This window comes from Myxine glutinosa, chromosome 10 (assembly GCF_964187855.1).
Source record: "Myxine glutinosa chromosome 10, kmMyxGlut1.1, whole genome shotgun sequence".
NCBI classification, from domain to species: Eukaryota; Metazoa; Chordata; class Myxini; order Myxiniformes; family Myxinidae; genus Myxine; species Myxine glutinosa.
The window spans coordinates 94,737,921-94,762,687 of record NC_136270.1 but is presented as its reverse complement, the minus strand read 5'-3'; the positions used below and the strand labels follow the sequence as shown (position 1 = coordinate 94,762,687).

Sequence of the window (24,767 nt, the reverse complement as noted above, 5' to 3'; positions counted from 1 at the left end):
AATCATTTCATTTTTCACAGTCGCTAACATAGTTTTAGACTCGGTTGAAAAAAAACGGGAAGAAAATCCGATGAAAGTTGCCGTTTATAGAACGAAATGAATTCTCAAAGGCCTGTAACTTCAAGGCCATTGAGTCTCTCTCACGCCTTTATCTCCAATCTAACTCACCATATGATTTCATTTTTATCGATGGTTTTACTTTTAGACTCGGTGTCAGCAATAATTGAGAACAATCCACACACGCGGGAAAATGCAGAGATATATTTTTTAAAATCGCGTCATGGTGTATCATACACCGCCTAACATGACACCGACGGCAACGTGTCGATACATATTAAAAATTCGATATATCATTTCATTTTTCACAGTCGCTAACATAGTTTTCGACTCGGTTGAAAAAAAACGGGAAGGAAATCCAATGAAAGTTGCCGTTTATAGAACGAAATGAATTCTCAAACGCCTGTAACTTCAACTTCAAGGCCATTGAGTCTCTCTCACGCCTTTATCTCCAATCTAACTCACCATATGATTTCATTTTTATCGATGGTTTTGGACTCGGTGTCAGCAATAATTGAGAACATTCCACACACGCGGGAAAATGCAGAGATATATTTTTAAAAATCGCGTCATGGTGTATCATACACCGCCCAACATGACACCGACGGCAACGTGTCGATATATATTAAAAATTCGCTTTTGCTTTTCCGTTAAGATATATTACTTTTTCGTTTGATGACAGTCGTCACAAAAACGTCAACAATGATGCCGACATATATTTCTTCGTTTTTATTTAATTCAACATTATTAGCCGGAAGTAAAATATGTTTCAGGAAATTACCGAGAGATATTTCTTCGTTTTTTTAAATTAGTTATGTGCGAATACACTTTAAATAGGTTTATTTGAAATCTTTAATTTTCCACAATATAATTTACTTGCCATTTATCATTTGATGATTACGAGACAAATTCCTCTTGAGGATCGTGACAATTCATGCGCTGCGTGGAAACTTCTATTTCCAAAATGAATGAGACGATCGATGAAGAACGCAGACTTGAACAGGATGCAGCAAGAAAACGAATGAGACGGGCGAACGAGTCCATCGACGAACGTCAATGCAAACTTGCGGGGTCACCCGTGGGAATCCCACGGGCATGGATGTGTGTGACATTTCGACATATTGAGTTAGATGCTGCACATTCATTTTTACAAAATGGTTACTGGCAAGTCATCAGATCCAGAAATGGTGTAAAAACCACCGTTTAGAGGCCATTTTTCCCCGCAAAGCGGGGGTTGGCCTTTTCGGGGACCGTGGTAGTTGTTGTTTTTTTGTCCCCTTTTTGAAGCAATGTTTTACGGCCGGATGCCCTTCCTGACGCCAACCCTTTTTGCCGCCTTCAACGACAAACAGGGAATTACCAGTGAACTGGTACTCAATTAGCCGACCTCGGAAGGATGACAGGCTGAGTCAACCCCCCTGGCATTAATTCGGCGATCGACCGAGATTCGAACCCAGGATCCTAAGCCGGCACCCTAGCCGCTAGCCCAACACCAGAAATGGTGTCATGAACACAATTTATTTACGCACAAGCACAAAAGCAAGACGGGCCGATTTCCGATTCCGACGGGCCGACGGGCGAGACGGGCCGATTTCCGATTCCGACGGGCCGATTTGGAGCAAGAAAAAGAACGAGACGGGAGAAAAAGGAGAGAAACGAGACGGGGAAAGCCGATTGGAGAGGCGAGTGAGGCGCGATTGGAGAGGAGTGTGAGGCGCGATTGGAGAGGAGTGTGAGACACGATTGGAGAGGAGTGTGAGGCGTGATTGGAGAGGAGTGTGAGGCACGATTGGAGAGGAGTGATTGGAGGGGAGTGTGAGGCACGATTGGAGAGGAGTGTGAGGCACGATTGGAGAGGAGTGTGAGGCGCGATTGGAGAGGAGTGTGAGGCGCGATTGGAGAGGAGTGTGAGGCGCGATTGGAGAGGCGTGTGAAGGATTGGAGAGGAGAGGAGTGTGAGGGATTGGAGAGGTGAGGGATTGGAAAGGAGAGGGATGTGAGGGTTTGGAGAGGAGAGGAGTGCTAGGTGGAGAGAGGAGAGTGTCAGGTGGAGACAGGAGAGTGTCAGGTGGAGACAGGAGAGTGTCAGGTGGAGAGGAGTGAGGGGTCACATATTATGTGAAATAACTAAATTCACACCATTTCTGGATCTGATGACTTGCCAGTAACCATTTTGTAAAAATGAATGTGCAGCATATAACTCAATATGTCGAAATGTCACACACATCCATGCCCGTGGGATTCCCACGGGTGACCCCGCTAGTCTATATTATAATAGCCGTAGATGTTTCTGTTGGGTGTCTGTCCGGGGTGTGGCTTACTCGGTTTGCAGAGTAGCTCCACCCATTCTGGGAGTGGCTTCATATAATTATAAACAAATATCCACCATTTTATTAACTCGCATAGCTTTGAGGCCTGTGTTGTAGGCCCGTGGTGTCTTGCTCTCTCCCAGTTTTATTTCAAATCAAATTCGATATATCATTTCATTTTTCACAGTCGCTAACATAGTTTTAGACTCGGTTGAAAAAAAACGGGAAGAAAATACAATGAAAGTTGCCGTTTATAGAACGAAATGAATTCTCAAACACCTGTAACTTCAAGGCCATTGAGTCTCTCTCACGCCTTTATCTCCAATCTAACTCACCATATGATTTCATTTTTATCGATGGTTTTAGACTCGGTGTCAGCAATAATTGAGAACATTCCACACACGCGGGAAAATCCAGAGATATATTTTTTAAAATCGCGTCATGGTGTATCATACACCGCCCAACATGACACCGACGGCAATGTGTCGATATATATTAAAAATTCGCTTTTGCTTTTCCGTTAAGATATATTACTTTTTCGTTTGATGACAGTCGTCACAAAAACGACAACAATGATGCCGACATATATTTCTTCGTTTTTATTTCATTCAACATTATTAGCCGGAAGTAAAATATGTTTCAGGAAATTACCGAGAGATATTTCTTCGTTTTTTTACTAGTTATGTGTGCATACACTTTAAATAGGTTTATTTGAAATCTTTAATTTTCCACAAACATTCCACACACGCGGGAAAATGCAGAGATATATATTTTAAAATCGCGTCATGGTGTATCATACACCGCCCAACATGACACCAACGGCAATGTGTCGATATATATTAAAAATTCGCTTTTGCTTTTCCGTTAAGATATATTACTTTTTCGTTTGATGACAGTCGTCACAAAAACGACAACAATGATGCCGATGTGGCGGACACAAAAGCCCACTGGCGTGGTGACATCATTCCACGCACCAAGTGGGCGGTGGCCACGCCCGAGGGGTAGGCGTGGCCTCATGCTATACACCGGGCGACCAGCCCGGAGGAGTTGAGTGTTACAGTGTAGTCTTACAATAAAGACGTTTATATGTTACCACTTGTCCGCTTCCTCCTTGCTCACAAGCAGCGCGCGTAACGCCGCGCTTTACTGGTGACCCTCGACGTTGGATCTGCCGTAGCGATCCTTCCGAACACGACGCCATTGCAATGGCCAACGACAAGGCAATGGCGATTAAACTTCCCGAATTTTGGGAGGCCCAGGCCGAAGTCTGGTTCGTTCAAGCCGAAGCCCAATTTCAGCTTCGGCGCCTCACCAACGACGACCTGCGCTACTGCCATGTCGTCGCCTCCCTCGGGCCCGGCACGGCCGCTCGAGTTGTGTCCGTCCTTCGCCACCCACCGGACGGCCACAAGTACGAGGCACTCAAGCGGCTACTCCTAGCCACGTTCGGCCTCACGGACGACGCACGGGCCGATCGCCTCCTGGATCTCCCCGAGCTCGGTGAGACGCGCCCATCGGTCCGAATGGACCATATGCTGTCACTGTTGGGCGACGAAGCCCCCGGTTCGCTATTCCGGGCGCTTTTCCGTCGCCAACTTCCAGCGCAGGTTCGCCTCGCGTTGGCCGGGACCGGGCTAACGGAACCCCGAGCATTGGCGGCCGAGGCGGACAAGTACTTCGCCGCTTCGGACACGCGGGCGAGCGTTGGCGTGGCCGTCACGGCCTTCGACGCTGATGTTCCACAGCATCATCTTCTACAGCACGCTGAGGTTCAACAGCATGCTGATACGCACCTCGTGAACGCCGCCACGCCCCGCCCACCGCCGCGGCGAAAACCGCCACCGCGGGGAAACCCGTCGACTCCACCGGCCTGGCGGAGCCAGCCGCGCTCCTCCAGCTCCACCACCTGGTGCTGGTTCCACGCCAAGTTCGGCCACGAAGCTCGGCGGTGTCATCTGCCGTGCTCCTTCAACGGGTCGGGAAACGCCCGGGCCGGCGCTCAATTGTGGCGATGAGCGCCGGCCGTTCGAGCAGCCTGCTGTTCATAACGGACACCTTCTCCAGGCGCCGTTACCTGTGCGACACGGGAGCACAGGTGAGTGTCATTCCCGCCGGCACGTCAGATAAGCACGCCGCGGGTGGGGGCCCCGCGCTGCTTGCCGCGAACGGGACGCCCATCCGTACGTACGGAAAACGCTGCCTCTCTCTGCGGTTTGGAGGGCAGGTTTTCCGATGGACGTTCGTCACCGCCGACGTGCCCATGGCACTGCTTGGCACGGACTTCCTGTGCGCTAATGGGCTCCTGGTCGACGTCAAGCGCAGACGGCTTGTCCAGGCCGAGACGTTCAGCTCGCTCGCATGTGCGTTGCCCAGCTCAACGAGCGGCTTGCCAAGCGGCTTGCCGAACGATTCGGTTCCGGCCACGTTGGTCTGTACGCTTCCGGCAGCGGACGCATTCACCCGCCTCCTCGCCGGCTTCCCGGCCCTCACGCGGCCCACCTTCTCGGCGGGGGCCGTCAAGCACGGGGTGGCCCATCACATCCCCACCGTCGGGCCACCGGTCTACGCCCGGGCACGCCGCCTCGAGCCGACGAAGCTGGCGGTGGCAAAAGCGGGGTTCGCTACCCTGGAGCGACTCGGCATCGTTCGGCGCTCAGAGAGCGCTTGGGCGTCGCCGCTGCACATCGTGCCGAAGCCCGGCGGGGGATGGCGACCGTGCGGGGACTATCGCCGTCTCAATGACGCCACGACTCCCGACCGCTACCCCGTCCCCCACATTCAGGACTTTTCCGCCCGTTTGGCGGGCAGGTCCTTCTTCTCGAAGGTGGACCTCATATGCGGCTACCATCAGGTCCCCGTCAGGCCGGATGACGTCCCGAAGACGGCGGTCATCACGCCATTCGGACTCTTCGAGTTCCTGCGCATGCCCTTCGGTCTGAAGAATGCGGCTCAGGCGTTCCAGCGACTTGGATTTTGTCTACGTCTACCTGGACGATATCCTCGTCGCCAGCGCGTCCCGCGAAGAGCACCTACGCCACCTCCGCACGCTCTTTGAACGCCTGGGCCAGCATGGCCTGATTGTGAACCCCGCAAAGTGCCGGTTCGGCGCCGCCACAATCGATTTTCTGGGGCACCGTGTCACCAGGCACGGAGCCGTCCCCCTGCCGGCCAAGGTGGAGGCGGTGAAGGGGTTTCCGCGCCCCCGCACGATCAGAGGGCTGCAGGAGTTCCTGGGCATGGTGAACTTTTACCATCGGTTCCTGCCCCGTATCGCCCAGCTCCTGCGCCCCCTGCACGAAGCTCTCCGAGGTAAGCCGGGCAAAGGCGACGTTACCTGGACTGAGCAGATGGACACAGCGTTCACGGGCGCGAAGCTCGCCTTGGCTAACGCCACCATGCTCGCGCACCCGGCGCCCGATGCACCGATCGCCCTCACCACCGATGCCTCGGACTACGCGGTGGGCGCGGTGCACGAGCAATGGGTGCGTGGAGCTTGGCAACCGCTGGCGTTCTTTAGCCGGCAGCTTCGCCCGCCCGAACGCCGTTACAGTACCTTCGACCGCGAGTTGCTCGGACTTCACTTGGCGGTCAGGCACTTCCGCCATCTGCTCGAGGGCCGGGCGTTCACTGCCTTCGTCGACCACAAGCCGCTTATCTTCGCGATGGGCAAGGTCACCGAGCCGTGGTTGGCCCGGCAGCAGCGTCACCTCTCGGCCGTGTCCGAGTACACGACGGACATCCAGCACGTCGCGGGGAAGGACAACCCGGTTGCGGATTGCCTTTCCCGGGCCGTCGCCCACGCAGTCCACCTCGGCATCGACTATGCCCGGATGGCAGCGGACCAGGCCGCTGACCCCGACGTCCAGGCCTTGCGGACCGCCGTCACGGGCCTCCGCGTCACCGAGGTGCCGTTCGACGGCGCGGGCGCGGCCCTCTTGTGTGACGTCTCCCTCGGGCGTCCTCGCCCCATTGTGCCCGCGGGCTGGCAGCGCCAGGTGTTTGACGCCATCCACGGCCTGTCCCACCGGGGCGCGAGGGCCTCCCAAAGGCTGATCGCCGACAAGTTCGTCTGGCATGGCCTCCGGAAGGCCGTCCGCGGCTGGGCCAGGACATGCCTCGCGTGCCAGCGCGCCAAGGTGCACCGGCACACCCAGGCCCCGTTGGCCCCGTTCACGGTGCCGGAACGCCGGTTTGACCACGTTCACGTGGACCTGGTGGGACCTCTGCCCCCCTCGCGGGGTTTCACCCACGTCCTCACCATGGTGGACCGCACCACCCGGTGGCCGGAGGCCGTGCCCTTGGCGTCGACAACGGCGGCCGATGTCGCGCAGGCTTTCATCGCCACCTGGGTCGCCCGGTTCGGCGCCCCCTCAGACATCTCATCCGACCGCGGCCCCCAGTTCACCTCGGAGCTCTGGGGGGCGGTTGCGCAGGGGCTCGGGGTCCGGCTGCACCGAACCACGGCCTACCACCCCCAGGCTAACGGCCTGTGTGAGCGATTTCACCGCTCATTGAAGGCTGCGCTCCGGGCCACCCTCCGCGACGGCGGCTGGGTCGACAGGCTCCCCTGGGTCCTGCTGGGCCTCCGGACGGCGCCCAAGGAGGACCTGCGCGCATCCGCGGCGGAGTTGGTCTTCGGGCAACCGCTGCGGGTGCCGGGCGAGTTCCTCCCCGACTCCACGGCACCATGGTCCGCGGCACAGCAGCGCTCCGCTCTGCAAGAGACCGCCCAGAGGTTCGCCCCGGTGCCAACGGCATGCCACGGGCACCCACCGACGCACGTCGCCCCGGAGCTTCGCACGGCGGAGTACGTCTTCGTCCGCCACGATGCCCATCGGACACCACTGCGGCCCCCGTACGACGGGCCTTTCCGCGTGCTGGAGACCGGGGCGAAGCACTTCACCCTGGACATCGGCGGTACTCCTGACCGCGTTTCGGTAGACCGCCTCAAGCCGGCCCACCTCGATGTGGACCATCCACCGCCAGTGGCCCGACCCCCACGTCGGGGCCGCCCTCCTGCGGGCGGACCCCCGGCACCGCCCAGCCCCGCCGCCACGGCGCCCCCCGGTCCTGCACCCATCCCAGGGGCAGCCAGGGGCATCCCACCTGGTATCCCTGCACCCCGGACGCCGCCGATCGCCAGGGGGCGCTTCGGCCGGGTCATTCGACTGCCCCACAAACTGGCCCTCCAGGTGCGTGGGAATTCTGGGGGGGCGCGTGTGGCGGACACAAAAGCCCACTGGCGTGGTGACATCATTCCACGCACCAAGTGGGCGGTGGCCACGCCCGAGGGGTAGGCGTGGCCTCATGCTATACACCGGGCGACCAGCCCGGAGGAGTTGAGTGTTACAGTGTAGTCTTACAATAAAGACGTTTATATGTTACCGCTTGTCCGCTTCCTCCTTGCTCACAAGCAGCGCGCGTAACGCCGCGCTTTACCGACATATATTTCTTCGTTTTTATTTCATTCAACATTATTAGCCGGAAGTAAAATATGTTTCAGGAAATTACCGAGAGATATTTCTTCGTTTTTTTTATTAGTTATGTGCGCATACACTTTAAATAGGTTTATTTGAAATCTTTAATTTTCCATAAACATTCCACACACGCGGGAAAATGCAGAGATATATTTTTTAAAATCGCGTCATGGTGTATCATACACCGCCCAACATGACACCGACGGCAATGTGTCGATATATATTAAAAATTCGCTTTTGCTTTTCCGTTAAGATATATTACTTTTTCGTTTGATGACAGCAGTCACTAAAACGTCAACAATGATGCCGACATATATTTCTTCGTTTTTATTTCATTCAACATTATTAGCCGGAAGTAAAATATGTTTCAGGAAATTTCAGGACGGGGAATTTCTTCGTTTTTTTATTAGTTATGTGCGCATACACTTTAAATAGGTTTATTTGAAATCTTTAATTTTCCACAATATAATTTACTTGCCATTTATCATTTGATGATTACGAGACACTTCCTCTTGAGGATCGTGACAATTCATGCGCTGCGTGGAAACTTCTATTTCCAAAATGAATGAGACGATCGATGAAGAACGCAGACTTGAACAGGATGTAGCAAGAAAACGAATGAGACGGGCGAACGAGTCCGTCGACGAACGTCAATGCAAACTTGCGGGGTCACCCATGGGAATCCCACGGGCATGGATGTGTGTGACATTTCGACATATTGAGTTAGATGCTGCACATTCATTTTTACAAAATGGTTACTGGCAAGTCATCAGATCCAGAAATGGTGTAATGAACACAATTTATTTACGCGCAAGCAAGAAAGCAAGACGGCCCGATTTCCGATTCCGACGGGCCGACGGGCGAGACGGGCCAGACGGGCCGACGGGCGAGACGGGCCGACGGGCGAGACGGGCCGATTTGGAGCAAGAAAAAGAACGAGACGGGAGAAAAACGAGAGAAACGAGACGGGGAAAGCCGATTGGAGAGGCGAGTGAGGAGCGATTGGAGAGGCGAGTGAGGAGCGATTGGAGAGGCGAGTGAGGAGCGATTGGAGAGGCGAGTGAGGAGCGATTGGAGAGGCGAGTGAGGAGCGATTGGAGAGGCGAGTGAGGAGCGATTGGAGAGGCGAGTGAGGAGCGATTGGAGAGGCGAGTGAGGAGCGATTGGAGAGGCGATTGGAGAGGCGAGTGAGGAGCGATTGGAGGGGCGAGTGAGGAGCGATTGGAGAGGCGAGTGAGGAGCGATTGGAGAGGCGAGTGAGGAGCGATTGGAGAGGCGAGTGAGGAGCGATTGGAGAGGCGAGTGACGAGCTATTGGAGAGGCGAGTGAGGAGCGATTGGAGAGGCGAGTGAGGAGCGATTGGAGAGGCGAGTGAGGAGCGATTGGAGAGGCGAGTGAGGAGCGATTGGAGAGGCGAGTGAGGAGCGATTGGAGAGGCGAGTGAGGAGCGATTGGAGAGGAGAGTGAGGGATTGGAGAGGAGAGGAGTGTGAGGGATTGGAGAGGTGAGGGATTGGAGAGGAGAGGAGTGTGAGGGATTGGAGAGGTGAGGGATTGGAGAGGAGAGAAATGTGAGGGATTGGAGAGGAGAGGAGTGCTAGGTGGAGAGAGGAGAGTGTCAGGTGGAGAGAGGAGAGTGTCAGGTGGAGATAGGAGAGTGTCAGGTGGAGAGAGGAGAGTGTCAGGTGGAGAGAGGAGAGTGTCAGGTGGAGAGAGGAGAGTGTCAGGTGGAGAGAGGAGAGTGTCAGGTGGAGAGAGGAGAGTGTCAGGTGGAGAGAGGAGAGTGTCAGGTGGAGAGAGGAGAGTGTCAGGTGGAGAGGAGTGAGGAGTCACATATTATGTGAAATAAATAAATTGTGTTCATTACACCATTTCTGGATCTGATGAATTGCCAGTAACCATTTTTAATGTGCAGCATCTAACTCAATATGTCGAAATGTCCCACGGGTGACCCCACTATATTTCTTCGTTTTTATTTCATTCAACATTATTATCCGGAAGTAAAGGTTCACATGTTCATTTCACGTGTGCAAAAACAAACTCCATTTCACGTGTGCATGGACATGAAACACAGACGGGAAATTGCTAAGAGATATTTCGTTCGAAGCAATTCTACACCGCCCAAATAAAATATTTCACCGATACACCGAGCGAATTTCAGCGAATTTCAGCGAATTTCACCTAGTTTCAGGAAATTACCCAGAGATATTTCTTCGTTTTTATTTCATTAGTTACTAGCAGAAGTACTCACCGTTGCCGGACGGGGGAGGGGGGGAGGGCACGTACACTTTAAACATGTATATACATGTGGGATGTGGGATATATACATGTGGGACGTGTGTGTGTGTGTGTGTGTGTGTGTGTGTGCGTGTGCGCACGTGTGCATATATGTGTGTGTGTGTGTGTGTGTGTGTGTGTGTGTGTGTGTGTGTGTGTGTGTGTGTGTGTGTGTGTGTGTGTGCGCGCGGGCGTGCGTGCGTGTATGTGTATATATATGTCTGTATGTGTATATGTGTGTGTGTGTGTTTGTGTGTGTGTGTGTATGTGTGTGTGGGTGTACATGTGTGTATGTGTATATATATGTGTGTGTATATGTGTATGTGCATATGTGTATGTGTGTGCATGTGTGTCGGTGTACATGTGTGTGTACACATGTGTATGTGTGTGTATATATGTGTGTATGTGTATATATGTGTGTGTCTGTATGTGTATATATGTGTGTGTGCGCGTGTGTGTGTGTGTGTGTGTGTGTGTGTATGTATGTATATGTGCGTATGTGTATGCATGTGTGTGTGTGTGTCTGTGTGTGTGTATATGTGTATGTGTCTGTGTGTGTATATGTGTATGTGTGTGCATGTGTGTGTATCCATATGTGTATGTGTATATGTGTGTATGTGTATATGCATGTGTCGGTGTACATGTGTGTGTACGTGTGCGTGCGAGTGTGTGTGTGTGTGTGTGTGTGTGTGTGTGTGTGTGTGTGTGTGTGTGTGTGTGTGTACGTGTACGTGTGTGTGTGTGTGTGTGTGTGTGTGTGTGTGTGTGTGTGTGTGTGTGTGTGTGTGTGTGTGTGTGTGTGTGTGTGTGGGTGGGTGTTTGTGTGGGTGTGTGAATAAGAGAGACCGAATTGTGAGATACAGAAATGAAAAACGAGGTGTGTGTGTGTGTGTGTGTGTGTGTGTGTGTGTGTGTGTGTGTGTGTGTGTGTGTGTGTGTTATTGTGAAACAGGTGCAGCATCTAACTCAATATGTCGAAATGTCACACACGTCCATGCCCATGGGATTCCCACGGGTGACCCCACTAGTCTATATTATAATAGGCTACGGTGATTCTGTTGGACGTCTGTCCGGGGGTGTGGCTTATTCCGTTTGCAGAGGAGCTCCACCCATAGCTCCACCCATTCTTGGAGAGGCTTCATGTAAACAAATATCCACCATTTTATTAACTCGAATAGCTTTGAGGCCTGTTTAGTTAGGCCCGTGCTGTCTTTCTCTCTCACACAGGTTTATTTCAATTCTAATTCGATATATCATTTCATTTTTAACAGTCGCTAACATAGTGTTAGACTCGGTTGAAAAAAAACGGGAAGAGAATCCCAAGAAAGTTTCCGTTTATAGAACGAAATGATTTCTCAAAGGCCTGTAAACGAAACGCCCATTTTATCGAATTCACCATCTGATTTAATTTTTATCGATGGTTTTAGACTCGGTGTCAGAAATAATTGAGAACATTCATGCACACACGGGAAATTGCCGAGATATATTTATAAAAATCGCGCCACGATGATACACGAAAATACACCGCCTAAAATAACATTCGGGGAAAATGTCGACATATATTAAAAATTCGCTTTTTCTTTTCCGTTAACATTTATTACTTTTACGTTTTATGAGAGTCGGCACAAAAACGACATGTATATCTTCGTTCTTTCTTATTTCATTCAACATTATTATCCGGAAGTAAAATATGTTTCAGGAAATTACCGAGAGATATTCACTCATCTCTATAATAACTGGATGGGTGGACTAATGGTGATTGGCCTATTCTCGTTGAGGCAACAGGAAGTGACCTGGCGCCATCTTGACACCCCCAAAACAATCGTTCATTCGACTTGTTGCGTGCTTGCGGACCTGGTGAATGTTGCCATAAAAGCTAGATATTTATAGTAATTTTGGATTGCAAATCAACTCTTTTAAGAATTTTATTGTGACAAGCGACAGGATGCCTGCGTGCGTTTCGTTTGGTTGTACAAACCGCGATGAGCGCAACAAAAGAGAGAAAGGAGTGACTTTCCATCAGTAAGTTTTAAATTTTTTCTTCATGACTTTGATTTTCAATGTCTGTCGGGCCTTGTCGTCAGGCTCACGTAGCCCTAGCGGACCGCATATTGTGAATTGTCATTGATGAAATATTAACCTGCACAGTGACATTGCCCGGGTCTGCTAGTTCGCTAGGACTAAGTTGACCAGCAATTGTATAATTTATGCACTAAAATGTAATTGTTGACTGTTTATTCATTTGTGGAATGACTCGTTGACAGTGATCTCAATGTATCAGCGTACAGAGGCACATATTAGAGCAGGAAATATTTAATTGCATGGGTTTATCCCTGGTCTGTTCTAACTTGTTATAACAGATCTTCAACTCGCAGAACTGCTGTTGATAATCAGGCAAAGAACAAAATAATTTTGGCCTAGCAGCAAACAAAAATACAGACTATAATTTCAAATTTTACTTTTATTTTTATGTCAACCGACAAGTATTGTTTATAGTAAATTTTGTTCTCCCTGTGTGGGAATTCCCATTTTCATTTTATCATGACCGACTATTGTTATATTTCATGACAACATCTGTCAACCAATGCAAGGATGACGTTAACGGAATGTATTTGGCATGCAGGTTCCCACACTGTGATCCAGAAAGGCTACGGAGGTGGGTGTTGAACACAAAGAGGGACAAGTGGCTACCTAATTCAAGATCACGTCTCTGTTCCGACCATTTCACAGACGACAGTTTTGACAGGACTGGTCAAACAGTTCGTCTGAGGCCAAATGCAGTTCCCACCATTTTTGGATTTCCTGACCACCTTCAGAAGGTAAATGCAAATGTCATGATCTCATGAGTACATTTTCAACAACAAATTAAGTCTCATGTCTTTTGTCATTTGATGTTAGCTGATGTAATTGCTATCGATTTCACTGCATTACACAAGACGATGTGAATTCAGCAGTCTCAGGATGCCTTCTTGAGACGATTCCAACGCAATCAGCCTTGTGTTTCTATGTCAATTAGTTCCTGAGATATTACGCAAAATGTGATTCTAAGGTTTTTTGAGATCCTGATCTCGTACAGCTCGTATTATAAAGCACCAGAGCATTTGTAAAGTTGTTCTGGATAGATATATACTGGAATATAATTATTTTTAATATTTAATTTCCAGAAAGCTACAACTCGCAGACAAACCAAAGTCAGGAACGACTGCACCACTGAACCAGGCTCCAGCACAGAGTCCACTCAACCTGATCCAACATCTGAGTCCATGTGCCACCAAGACCACTCCTATGCCACGATGGCATCTCCAAGAAAATTGAAACACAAATTGGATGACGCCAGTGCTCAGCTGCAAAGTTGCAATAAGAAACTAAAACTTGAAAAGCAGAAAACAAGGCGTTTGTTGCAAAAAGTGAATGATATGAGTGTGGTTGTGACATCTTTGCGTGATAAGAACTTGATCACCACAAATTGTGTGGAAATGTTGGAGACAACATTCAGTGGTATTCCAAAAGAAGTCATGAAGAGAATTCTGAGCAATACGAATAAATCTGCATCCTATCCAGAGGAACTAAGATCATTTGCTATGACTCTTCAGTTTTACTCCACTAAAGCATATGACTATGTGAGAGAGTCTTTTGATTTGGCCTTGCCACATCCACGTCAAATTAGGTCATGGTACAAGGGCATCGAAGGAGATCCAGGTTTCACCAAGGCTGCATTTAATGCCCTACAAATGCGCGCCAAAGACTATGCAAGCCAAGGGAAGGAGGTTGTGTGTGCCATCATGTTTGATGAGATTGCAATTCGCAAGCATGTTGAATTCGCCAATGGAAGATACCATGGATATGTCGACATCGGTAGTGGGAAATTTGATGATTCTACACCGGTGGCAAGAGATGCTCTGGTGTTCATGGCCGTATCGGTGAATGAATCTTGGAAAATACCCTTGGGATATTTCCTCATAGTTACCATGAATGGCGAGCACCGCGCTAATGTTGTCACGGAATGCTTTCACCGTCTACATGAGGCAGGTGTTCGAGCCGTCTCGCTTACATGTGATGGACCTTCTTGTCACCTGGCCATGATGCGTTGTTTGGGTGCAAAAATCGATGTCACTGCATTGGATCCATCTTTCGCCCATCCAGCTGATCCAACCCAAAGAGTGCATGTGATTCTGGATGCCTGCCTCAACAGCTGTTGCGGAATGCATTGGCAGACGGTGGACTTTTCCAGACCAGTGATTGCAGGACTGTAAGGTGGCTGTACATTGAAGAGTTGAATGCTCTCCAAAAATCCGAAGGACTTCGTCTTGGAAATAAACTGAGGAGTGCTCACATACAGTGGAAGAAGCAGAAGATGAAGGTAAATCTCGCTGCGCAAGTTTTCAGTGCCAGTGTTGCTGATGCATTGCAATACTGCAATGAGGGTCTCCAACTGCCACAGTTCAAGGGATGTGAAGCGACAGTGGAATTTATCAGGCACATCGACAGTGCCTTTGATGTGTTGAACAGCAGAAATCCCCTTGGGAAAGGCTACAAAGCACCTATGAGGAAAACCAACCAAGACAGATGGTGGAAAATAATGGAAGGAGCCAAAGAATTCCTCCTCAGTCTGAAAGATAGATCAGGCTCTCCGATGCATCTCGGTCCTCGGAAGACAGGGTTCATTGGTTTTATTGTTAGCATGGAGAGCACAATCAACTTGTTCTCTGAACTTGTTGATTCACCAAATGCCCCTCTGACATATCTCCTGACATACAAATTCAGTCAGGATCACATCGAACTATTCTTTGCAGCTGTACGGGCACGAGGTGGCTTCAACAACAATCCCACAGCGAGACAGTTCAAGGCGGCGTATAAGCGCCTTCTGGTCCGACATGCAGTCAAGAACGGAACAGGAAATTGTGCAATCTTGGACAGAACTGATGTTCTCCACATTGACAACGTATCGCAATCCACAGTTAACGTGGCAAGAAAATATGACCTGCTCATCAGAGATCCCACTGCAGATGAACATGATTATGCAGATACACCGAATTTTGAGGAGGTGTCAGAGTACAAAGAAGCTGCTGTCAACTACATTGCTGGTTTTGTGGTGCGCATGATGCGGAAAAGAACGAGTTGCATGCAGTGCACGAAAGCATTGGGTGCTATCAATGGAGAGAGCCACCAGTTTGTGGCCATGCAGGACCGTGGAGGCCTGGAGAAGGCATCCTCAAGCATCGTCTCCGTATGCATGGAAACTGAGAAATGTTTTCAACGTATGATGAAAATATCGGATGGAAAACTTCCACAAGGTCAAGGAATCTGTTCCGCAGTGGCAAGGAGTGTACTAAAAAACTCATCTGCAATGAATCTTTCTCCTGATCTCCATTCGCACCAGTTCGATACAGCAGTGGAAGACAACCACATCCACAAGCTGGTGACCATGGCTTCATCCTGCTACAGCAAAATAAAGCTTTTCCACATGGGAAAAGAACACACAGAAATTATTACTGGTGATAAAGTGCGAAAGCAAATGTCAAGATTAGTGCTGTTCAAGCATCAGTGAATTGAATCTAGTTGTGTGTTTTGTGCACTGATCTCTATAATAACTATAGAGATCAGTGGTTTGCGTCCATGTAGTGTTCATCATTGTGAACTTCAGTATTTTGTGGAACATTAATGTCCACAAGTCCTGTTTATATACTGTCAAATGTGACATGGATGTTGTATATGTTTGTTATTACTTACCTAGTTAATATCGTGACATCATTTTTGCACATGTAATTTTTATTTGCACAAATATTTGGGTTTGTTATTATTGTTTCAGTGAAAGTTGCATCTTGCCAAATTTATTAATAATTCCTATACATGTGTTTTGTAATTACTTTGTTTCATTTTGTAATTGTTGGAATCTCGCTCTTGATGTATTGGTACTATATCTACAAGACAAATTCTTTTGCACAATAAATCATACAATAAATTTGTTATAAATAATAATTAAGTTTTGTTGCTGCATTTTCCAAGATTGTTCAAAAGTATGTTAAAATGCTTGTTTGAATGGCGTTTTAAGCTGAACTTAACCTTGTAATTCACTTCGGATACACTGAATAACAACATCTTCTCAATCCATGTATACATCATTATGATAAATTTTCAGATATCTGACGCTGAATAGAAACCAAAATGCACCTCCTCATTTAACTGAAACTTAGACAATTATTAATGAGGATAACCTGGAGTTGGCAAGAACAAACAACCTATAGTAACCATAACTATTATACACTATATACACCATATGAAGTAGGTGCAATTTATGTTTTAATATAGCACTGGTTCTGTTATGAAACACGTATTTGAATGCGTTGCTAATGAACATCCGCAAAGTGAGTTGGACAGTTCTCACTAAAAGCCTAAAATTTATCCTTCCAAAGCGTTTTGATATTCAAGTATGATTCAAGTGCTATATAAAACATCATATTATATATCTTTTATGTTTATTATAATAATACTTATTGTCATTTGCGTGCAGTGTTTGGTGACGGTCATCGTATAGTTAGTACAAGGCATCGCTCTTTTTGGGGGTTCCAAGATGGCGGCGGTTTTGCATCATCCAATGAGGCGTCTCCGCCCATCCAGTTATTATAGAGATCAGTGGAGATATTTCTTCGTTTTTATTTCATTAGTTACTAGCAGAAGTACCCAGCGTTTCCGGGCGGGGGAGTGGGGAAAAGCACGTACACTTTAAACATGTATATACATGTGGGATGTGGGATATATACATGTGGGACATGTGTGTGTGAGTGTGTGTGTGTGTGTGTGGGTGTACGTGTGTGTGTGTGTGTGTGTGTGTGTGTGTGTGTGTGTGTGTGTGTGTGTGTGTGTGTGTGTGTGTGTGTGTGTGTGTGTGTGTGTGTGTGTGTCTGTGTGAATAAGAGAGAGACAAAATTGTGAGGAACAGAAATGAAAAAACGAGATGTGTGTGTGTGTGTGTGTGTGTGTGTGTGTGTGTGTGTGTGTGTGTGTGTGTGTGTGTGTGTGTGTGTGTGTGTGTGTGTGTGTGTGTGTGTGTGTGTATGTGTGTGTATGTATATATGTGTTTGGGTGTACGTGGGTGTATGTGTGTGTATGTATGTGTGTGTATATATGTGTGTGGTTGTACGTGTGTTTGTGTGTGTATATGTGTGTATGTGTGTGTGGGTGTGCACGCACATGCATTCACATATTATCAGAAGTAAATACGTTGTGTAGATTACATCATTTGTGCATCTGATAAATTGCCAGTAACAATTTTGTGAAACTGAATGTGCAGGTGCAGCATCTAACTCAATATGTCGAAATGTCTCACACGTCCATGCCCGTGGGATTCCCAAGGGTGACCCCAGGGCCGATTGGAGCGGAGAGAGGGCCGATTGGAGCGGAGAGTGAGGGACGATTGGAGCGGAAAGTGAGGGCCGATTGGAGCGGAGAGGAGTGTGAGGAGGTATTGGAGAGGGGTGTGAGGAGATATTGGAAGGAGTGTGAGGCAGTATTGGAGAGGAGTGTGAGGAGGTATTGGAGAGGAGTGTGAGGGGTTGGAGAGGGGTGTGAGGGCTTGGAGAGGATTGTGAGGGGTTGTAGAGGAGTGTGAGGAGGTATTGGAGAGGAGTGCGAGGAGGTATTGGTGAGGAGTGCGAGGAGGTATTGGAGAGGATTGCACGGATGTATTGGAGAGGAGTGCGAGGAGGTATTGGAGAGGAGTGTGAGGAGGTATTGGTGAGGAGGTATTGGAGAGGAGTGCGAGGATGTATTGGAGAGGAGTGCGAGGAGGTATTGGATAGGAGTGTGAGGAGGTATTGGAGAGGAGTGTGAGGAGGTATTGGAGAGGAGTGTGAGGAGGTATTGGAGAGGAGTGTGAGGAGGTATTGGAGAGGAGTGTGAGGAGGTATTGGAGAGGAGTCTGAGGAGGTGTTGGAGAGGAGTGTGAGGAGGTGTTGGAGAGGAGCGAGGGGTTGGAGAGTGGGGAGCGATTGGAGGGGAGTATGAGGAATTGAAGATGAGTGTGAGGGGTTGCAGAGGAGTGTGAGGGATTGGAGAGGAGTGTGAGGAGGTATTGGAGAGGAGTGTGGGGAGGTATTGGAGAGGAGTGTGAGGAGGAGTGGGATTGGAGATGCGTGAGGGTGGAGAGAGGAGAGTGTCAGGTGGAGAGGAGTGAGGGGTCACATATTGTGTGAAATAAATAAATTGTGTTCATTCCACCATTTCTGGATCTGATGAATTGCCAGTAACCATTTTGTAAAAATGAATGTGCAGCATCGAACTCAATATGTCGAAATGTCACACACGTCCATGCCCGTGGGATTCCCATGGGTGACCCCACTATATTTCTTCGTTTTTATTTCATTCAACATTATTATCCGGAAGTAAGGGTTCACATGTTCATTTCACGTGTGCAAAAACAAACTCCATTTCACGTGTGCATGGACATGAAACACAGATGGGAAATTGCTAAGAGATATTTCGTTCGAAGCAATTATACACCGCCCAAATAAAATATTTCACCGATACACCGAGCGAATTTCAGCGAATTTCACCGAGTTTCAGGAAATTACCCAGAGAGAGATATTTCTTCGTTTTTATTTCATTAGTTACTAGCAGAAGTACCCAGCGTTGCCGGGCGGGGGAAGGGAGGAGGGCACATACACTTTAAACATGTATATACATGTGGGATGTGGTGTGGGTGCTGGGGCACACACGTTAAACAAAGGTAGGCCACAACGCTTTGGGTTAGGTCGAGCTCTTTATTAGATGCTCACTCATCAGCACTGCCGTGCTCGGGGCTGCGAGCCCGCGTGTATATCCGGAGGCCAAGCCTGAAGGGTCAGCTTGCGGGGCAACCGGATGACCCGGCTGAAGCGCCCCCTGGCGGCTGGCGGCGGCTGGGGTGCCGGGATGCCATCTGGGATGCCTCTGGCGGCATCTGGGATGGGTGCAGGGCAGGGGGGTGGCGTGACGGCGTGGTTGGGCGGCGCCGGGGGTCCGCCCGCTGGGGGGCAGCCCCAACGCGGGGGCAGAGTCGCTGGCGGGGGGTGGTCCAAGTCGAGGTGGGCCGGCTTGAGGCGGTCCACGGAGACGCAGTCAGGAGTACCGCCGATGTCCAGGGTGAAATGCTTCGCCCCGGTCTCCAGCACGTGGAAGGGCCCGTCGTACGGGGGCCGCAGCGGTGTCCGGTGGGCGTCGTGGCGGACGAACACGTACTCCGCCATGCGAAGCTCCGGGGCGACGTGCATTGGCGGGCAACCGTCGTGCGCCGTCGGCACCGGGGCGAACCTCCGGGCGGTCTCCTGCAGGGCGGAGCACTGCTGCGCCGCGGACCATGGTGCCGTGGAGTCGGGGAGGAACTCGCCTGGCACCCGCAGCGGTTGTCCGAAGACCAACTCCACCGCGGATGTGCGCAGGTCGTCCTTGGGTGCCGTCCTGAGGCCAAGCATGACCCAGGGGAGCCTGTCGACCCAGCCGCCGTCGCGGAGGCTGGCCCGGATCGCGGCCTTCATGGCGCGATGGAAGTGCTCGCACAGGCCATTGGCCTGGGGGTGGTAGGCCGTGGTGCGGTGCAGCTGGATGCCGAGCCCCCGCGCTACCGCCCCCCAGAGCTCCGAGGTGAACTGGGGGCCACAGTCGGACGAGATGTCCGAGGGGGCGCCGAACCGGGCAACCCAAGTGGCGATGAACGCCTGTGCAACATCCGCCGCCGTCGTTGCTGCCAAAGGCACGGCCTCCGGCCACCGGGTGGTGCGGTCCACCATGGTGAGGACGTGGGTGAAACCCCGCGAGGGGGGGCAGAGGTCCCACCAAGTCCACGTGAACGTGGTCGAACCGACGTTCGGGCACAGTAGACGGGGCCAACAGGGCCTGGGTGTGGCGGTGAACCTTTGCGCGCTGGCACGCGCGGCACGTCCTGGCCCAATCGCGGACGGCCTTCCGGAGGCCATGCCAGACGAACTTGTCGGCGACCAGCTTCTGGGAGGCCTTCGTGTGCGGGTGGGACAGGCCGTGGATGGCGTCAAAAACCCGGCGCTGCCAGCCAGCGGGCACGATGGGGCGAGGCCGGCCGAGGGAGACGTCGCACAAGAGGGCCGTGCCCGTGCCGTTGAACGGCACCTCGGTGACGCGGAGGCCCGTGACGGCGATCCGAAAAGCCTGGACAGCGGGGTCGGCGGACTGGTCCGCCGCCATCCGAGCACAGTCGATCCCAAGGTGGACCGCGTGGGTGACAGACCGGGAAAGGCAATCCGCCACTGGGTTGTCCTTCCCCGCGATGTGCGGGATGTCCGTCGTGTACTCGGACACGGCCGAGAGGTGACGCTGCTGCCGGGCCGACCACGGCTCAGCGACCTTGGCCATCGCGAAGACCAGGCAGGGGCTTGTGGTCGACGAAGGCCGCGAACGGGCGGCCCTCGAGCAGATGGCGGAAGTGCCGGACCGCCAGGTGGAGCCCGAGCAGCTCGTGGTCGAAGGTCTGTACCGCCGTTCGTGCGGGTGGAGCTGCCGGCTAAAAAACGCCAGCGGCTGCCAAGCTCCCTTCACCCATTGCTCGTGCACCGCCCCCACCGCATAGTCCGACGTGTCGGTGGTGAGAGCGATCGGTGCATCGGGCGCCGGGTGCGCGAGCATTGTGGCGTGAGCCAAGGCGAGCTTCGTGCCCGCGAACGCCGCGTCCATCTGCTCGGTCCAGGCAACATCGCCTTTGCCCGGCTTCCCCCGGAGGGCCTCGTGCAGGGGGCGGAGGAGCTGGGCGATGCGGGGCAGGAAACGGTGATAAAAGTTCACCATGCCCAGGAACTCCTGGAGCCCCTTGATCGTGCGGGGGTGCGGAAAACCCCTGACCGCCTCCACCATGGCCGGTAAGGGGATGGCCCCGTGCCTGGTGACGCGGTGCCCCAAAAAGTCGATTTCGGTGACGCCGAACCGGCACTTGGCGGGGTTGATGATCAGGCCATGCCGGTCCAGGCGTTCGAAGAGCGTGCAGAGATGGCGGAGGTGCTCCTCACAGGACGCGCTTGCGATGAGGATGTCATCCAGGTAGACGTACAGTCGTACACGAAGTCCAAGTCGCGCAAGACGCTGTCCATCAGCCGCTGGAATGCCTGGGCCGCATTCTTCAACTCGAAGGGCATCCGCAGAAACTCGAAGAGGCCGAATGGTGTGATGACGGCCGTCTTCGGTATGTCCTCCGGCCTGACGAGGACCTGGTGGTATCCGCGGATGAGGTCCACCTTGGAGAAGAGGGACATTTTCGCAAACCGGGCAGAAAAGTCCTGGATGTGAGGGACTGGGTAGCGGTCGGGGGTGGTAGCATCGTTGAGGCGGCGGTAGTCTCCGCACGGCCGCCACCCGCCGCCGGGCTTGGGCAGAATGTGCAGTGGCGATGCCCATGCGCTGTTGGAGCGCCGGATGATGCCCAGTCGCTCCAGCGTGGCGAACTTCTGCGCCACGGCGAGCTTTGCCGGGTCAAGGCGGCGCACCCGGGCGTAGAACGGTGGCCCGACTGTGGGGATGTGATGCTCCACCCCGTGCTTGACGGCCACCGCCGAGAAGGTGGGCCGCATGAGGGCCAGGAAACTGGCGAGGAGGCGGGTAAACACGTCCGCTGCCGGAAGCGTGCAGACCAACCTCGCCGGGACCGAACCGCTCAGCAAGCCGCTCAGCAAGCCGCTTGGCGAGCCGCTCGGTGAGCCGCCCAGGGAGCTGCTCAACGAACTGCTCAGCGCGCAAGCAAGCGAGCTGAAGGTTTCGGCTTGGACCAGGCGTCTGTGCCTCACGTCCACCAACAGCCCATGCGCACAGAGGAAGTCCGCTCCGAGTAGGCCCATGGGGACACTGGCGGTAACGAACGACCACTGAAAGCACTGCCTCCTGAACCGCAGTGAGAGACAACGCTTCCCGAACGTGCGGATGGGCGTGCCGTTGGTGGCAAGCAAAGCGGGGCCCCGGCCCCCAGCTTGCTTGTCGGACGCGGAGGCCGGGAGGATGTTCACCTGCGCTCCCGTGTCGCACAGGAAGCGACGACCCGAGGAGGTGTCTGTTATGAACAGAAGGCTGCCCGTATGGCCGACGCTCATGGCAGGAAGCGAGCGCCGGCCAGGCCGTTTCCCGACCTGCCAAAAGTACAAGGCGGGCGGCAGGACCTGGCCTTGTGGCCGAACCTGGTATGGAAGTGGCACCAGGTCTGGCCCGGTGGTGGTTGTCGCGCCAGTTGTGACGACGGTGGTGGGCAGGGTGTGGCGGCGGCCACGCGCGGATCCGAACAACCCGCGCCGTGTTCGGGAGGATCTGAACGCCATGCCACGTGGCGATCCGAACCACTCGCACCATGCGCGGCGCCGGGATCCACAACGGCCGCGCTATATGCCGGCCGCGCGTTGTGGGCTGCGAAAAACTTGTCCGCCTCCCTGGCCAGGGCGCGCGGTTCCGTAATGGTCGAACCGGCCAGCGCGAGCCGTACCTGTACAGGTAGCTGGCGGAGCAAGAGAGCACGGAAGAGGAAATCCGCGTGGCCGTCGCCGAGCAGGGACAGCATGTAATCCATGCGGGCGGACGGTCGTGTGTCGCCGAGGACGGGAAGGTCCAAAAGACGGTCAGCGTGGTCGGCCTCTGTGAGGCCAAACGTGTCGAGGAGAAGTCGCTTGAGCGCCGCCTACTTGCCCTCGTCCGGCGGGTGCTGCAGCAAGGACACGACTCGGGTGGCCGTGCCGGATCCAAGGGCAGGAACCACGTAAAAGTACCTCGTGTCGTCTGCCGTGCGCCCCCGGGTGTGTGTGTGTGTGTGTTTGTGTGGGTGTGTGAATAAGAGAGAGACCGAATTGTGAGATACAGAAATGAAAAAACGAGGTGTGTGTGTGTGTGTGTGTGTGTGTGTGTGTGTGTGTGTGTGTGTGTGTGTGTGTGTGTATGTGTGTGTGTGTGTGTGTGTGTGTGTGTGTGTGTGTGTGTGTGTGTGTGTGTGTGTGTGTGTGTGTGTGTTATTGTGAAACTGCATGTGCAGGTGCAGCATCTAACTCAATATGTCGAAATGTCACACACGTCCATGCCCGTGGGATTCCCACGGGTGACCCCACTAGTACATAATTAATTGATGTAAATTATAACTTTAAAAAGTTGTTTTAAGTTATTTTATTGAGAAATATGTTATTTGTATTGAAAATCATTGTACATAATATTTACCAATATCTTCAGTAACTGATTTTGGGTTTATATTTTGTTGGCAAATTGTTCAAACAAAAATGACTTGAATAACACCAGGTGCTTCACGAATCAGCATCTTGCGAAAACAGGTTTCCCCTTAACAATAGTGTTTTAAATAGGAGATGCATTCCTGAAGTATGCCAAAAATCAGGGCTTTTCCCAAAATGAAAGTTCTGAAAAGCATAAATTTGTGCTTATATATAATAATAAATGTCAGTGTGTATCAGTCAGATGAGACTTTGGTGTGAGATGGTGTGAGAAATGTGAAAGGATTTTGGTGTGAGCACATATGGTGTGAGAAATGGAGAAGGTGAAAGGATTTTGGAGTTTGCTGATGGAGCTGATTTGTTGATTTGTAATACTCAGTTCCAGAAAGAGGACAATAAGCTTGTTACATACACATCAGGTGGGTCGACGACAACCATTGACTACCTGATGGTGCGTCGGCGAGATAGGGGGCACCTCCGGGACACAAAGGTGATCCCGGGGGAGGAGGCTGTTTCACAGCACCACTTGGTTGTCTGCGACATAAGGGTGAAAGGTGCGAGGAGAGCTCGGCGGGTGAAGTACCAACCGAGAATGAAGGTGTGGAGGTTGAAAGAGGTGACAGTAAGGGAGGCATTAAAAGAGAGGCTAAGTAGGGTAGAGGATGATGTGGTTGAGCCTGAAAGTGGTTGGATGTCTATGAAAGCTAGTCTGTTGGGAGCCGTTGGTGAGGTATGTGGATGGACAAAAGGACCACCGAGGCACTCGGAAACATGGTGGTGGGATGTTGAGGTTGGAAAGAGGATTGACGAGAAGAGGAAGAAGTTCAAAGAGTGGCAGAAGGCGAAGGGTACGGGAGCAGAAACAGCAGAGCATGAAAGTTATAAGGCAGCCAGGAAGGCTGCAAAGAAAGAGGTAGCAAAGGCGCAGGAGGCATGTAGGAAAATGTTCGGAGAACGCTTGGATTCGGAAGCGGGTCAGAAAGCAGTATTCAGGATTGCAAAGCACATAGCGAAAGAGAGGTGTGATGTGATGGGGGTGAGTTGCTTGAAGGATGAAGTGGGACAAATCGTTGTCGACCCAGATGGAATTAAAGGAAGATGGAAAAGATATATGGAAATGCTGTTGAATACAGAGAATGAATGGGATGGCAACATAGAGAGTAACCCAGTTTTAGGACCGGCAGAGAAGATAACTGAGAAGGAAGTTGAGGAAGCGATAAAAGCAATGAAGAGTGGAAAAGCGGGAGGGCCGACGGGAGTTGTGGGAGATATGTTGAAGGCAGCAGGAAGTTGGGGTGTGAAGAGAATGACAGAGATCTGTAATCTGGTGGTGAAAGAAGGCCGCATTCCAGTGGATTGGGAACTCTGAGTACCCTCGTCCCTCTATACAAGGGGAAAGGTGACCCTCTGGAGTGTGGCTCGTACCGAGCGATAAAGTTATTGGAGCATGGAATGAAG

General features: G+C 51.6%; 1 long non-coding RNA gene across 3 annotated transcripts in view; it reads left to right on the top strand.

Moving 5' to 3' along the window:
• Positions 1–24,767, top strand: part of LOC137433946 (uncharacterized) — a 737,502-nt gene that overhangs the window by 188,112 nt on the left and 524,623 nt on the right. For 2 of the 3 annotated variants that reach the window (XR_013624782.1, XR_013624784.1), the window contains exon 2: positions 12,743–12,938. This is a non-coding gene — a long non-coding RNA (uncharacterized LOC137433946). Of the gene's footprint in view, positions 1–12,047; positions 12,142–12,742; positions 12,939–24,767 lie in introns of those variants that run through there. The other variant, XR_013624783.1, reaches the window with a different exon arrangement.